Genomic DNA, 979 nt, shown 5'->3' on the forward strand with positions numbered 1-979 from the left:
TATATATATAAAATAAGTCGACACGTGCACACAAATCCATTAAACCTTTTCTTATTCGTTTCTCTCAATTTTGTCTTCGTTCTTTGATCAACCCCAAGAAACACTCCACTAACTCCTCTCACCCCATTCTATCACTCCCTCCCACTTGAGCATTGATTGAATCTTTCTAACTATCTTACTAAAAAATTTTGTACTAAAACTCCGTTTTAGAAAGCAATAAAAAAGCCGTCCCAAACGAAGCCTTAATCTCTCCATTTTTGGGCAAATTATTGTGCCCGGTGTCCGGATACCAATCCAGACGTGCCACGTCATCAAAATACACCAGGCCCTAGTGTATTTGGGTGACGTGGAGCATTTGGATTGGTTGTCCGGACGTCAGGTGACTGGACGCAATAATTCGCCCCATTTTTTGTCCTACCTCCTGCCCATTTCACTTTTTTGTGTTTATGTGTGACAAAGCCCTGTTGCATAACCATTTTATCGTAAATGAAAATCACTGTACACAAATTCACTTAATCATATAAATAATTGTTATTTATCATTTTATAAAAATATCTTTTAAAAAAATTATTTTTGTTGGCTTGCTTTTTAATGTTAATCACATATTAATGATTATTAATTATTAATTTTCATGATGAATTTTGTGTCATTACACTCATATAATGCAACCAACCTCTTTATTCTTAACTACTTATATTTAATTCATTACAAATTTTTTAATTAGGAATTAAAAAGGCTTGAGGCATTTTTCATTAATTCGTCATGGATCAATCTTTATAAAAGATAGGGAGCACATATATCCCAAAATAAAATTAAATCACATAATCGCTTGCTAGACCTTACATTATAAGTTAGTGGGGGCACATCTTACATATCCCCCACCAGGCGCGTCCCCCTAAAAAAAAATTTTAAAAAAATATTATATCATTCATTAGGTAATTTGTCCCCCTCCATCTATTTTTTAGACATTTGCCACCCC

Source organism: Dendrobium catenatum, unplaced genomic scaffold (assembly GCF_001605985.2).
Source record: "Dendrobium catenatum unplaced genomic scaffold, ASM160598v2 fragScaff_scaffold_1328, whole genome shotgun sequence".
Classification (NCBI taxonomy): Eukaryota; Viridiplantae; Streptophyta; class Magnoliopsida; order Asparagales; family Orchidaceae; genus Dendrobium; species Dendrobium catenatum.